The following is a 1,642-nucleotide window of genomic DNA, read 5'->3' as shown; positions in this document are numbered from 1 at the left end:
AGTTATGTTGAAAAGTTTGTAACATGAGGTTTAGTAGTTTTAACATATATAAATGAAATTCACGTAAACAGTTTTATGAATATTAAATAACTATTAAAGCATGTAGTATATATTACTGAAAACTGGGAAAAGGTAATTATAATAAGACAATTATATATATACGTATATAAAGGACATCACCAAATAAATAAAGAGTACATGGATATCAAAACATAATCTAAATTACAATAAAATTGTAGGTCCTCGTGAAGTTTAATTCAAGCTTAATTCTTATTATAGTTATCGCCATTCGCTTATAAGGTACGGTTTCTGTTTTCGTTTACTCTTAGTATTATTATATTCCGTTACTTCGTAGTACGGTTTCTGATTTCGTTCATTCGTAGTATTAATTATATTTCGTTACTTCCTAGTACAGATTCTGTTTCTTGTTACTTCATAGTACGGTTTCTGTTTTTGTTACTCTTAGTATTAATTATATTCTGTTACTTGGTAGTACGGTTTCTGGTTTCTTTCTCTAATAGTATTAATTATATTCCGTTACTTCGTAGTGCGGCTTTTGTTCTCGTTTACTAATAGTATTGAATCTATTCCGTTACTTTGTAGTACGGATTTTCGTTACGTGTCGGTTATATTTTGAGTTCAGTTATTTTATATAATATATTTTAGTTATATGTTTTTAGTTTTAGTACTCTGTTACCCGAGCATTTCTGACTTGTCGTTGGGGCGTCAACGACATGGCACTTATCGTGACAGTGCGTAATCAAAGTTCACGGCGTCTCTGAAAGTACTCATGTAGTACCTTGGCCACTTAGAGGCGTATAGATCGATCTTAGCTCCGACTCCTGACTCCTGACTCCTGACATGGCACTTATCGTGACAGTGCGTAATCAAAGTTCACGGCGTCTCTGAAAGTACTCATGTAGTACCTTGGCCACTTAGAGGCGTATAGATCGATTTTAGCTCCGACTCCTGACTCCTGACTCCTGACTTCTGTTTGAGATGGAACAATGTGTGCACGCCACCCACACCGTCTCTTTGGTGCATGGACTAGCTAGCTGTGTACCCCTCTGTTTAGGCTCTGGGTGTTTCCGTATTACACGACCTATTTATTTTAACATCATCGTCGTGTATTTTAGTAATTATATTTTGTTTCGCTATATTTCTGGTCCGTTTTGATATGTGTATATGCATTTGATTAAATTTGAGTATATTCAGATTTCGTCCCGATCGTGTATCGGATTATGTTTCGCATTAAATTATAGTTCAGTTAAATGTTACACGTTATATGTTACTCGTCACACATTATATGTTACAAGTTATATGTTTCTGGCTCTGGGTGTTTTTGTTATAGTTCTGATATATTTCCGCATGCGTTTGACCATGTTCTGGCCAAGTGTCGGATCATACATCCAAATTTTATTAAGTATATGTTTAGGTAAAAAAGGTTGGTTTCGAGTTTGAATTGAAGTTCGTATATTTATTCTCTTACGTCTGTCCTTACCTATACTATTGTTCTTTCCGTTACTGGGCAATTTTTGGCTCAGCCGTGTTTTCTTGTTTTGTTTTTCTTATTTTGTTTTCAGGTAATCCGGGATTCTGGGAATTTAGTGATGAGAGATAAAAAAATGAAGTTCAAGCTTCT

Source organism: Bidens hawaiensis, unplaced genomic scaffold (genome assembly GCF_021521415.1).
Source record: "Bidens hawaiensis isolate Kalapana, Puna unplaced genomic scaffold, B.hawaiensis_p1.1 tig00043424_1, whole genome shotgun sequence".
Classification (NCBI taxonomy): domain Eukaryota; kingdom Viridiplantae; phylum Streptophyta; class Magnoliopsida; order Asterales; family Asteraceae; genus Bidens; species Bidens hawaiensis.
Note: the sequence above shows the minus strand (reverse complement) of the source record.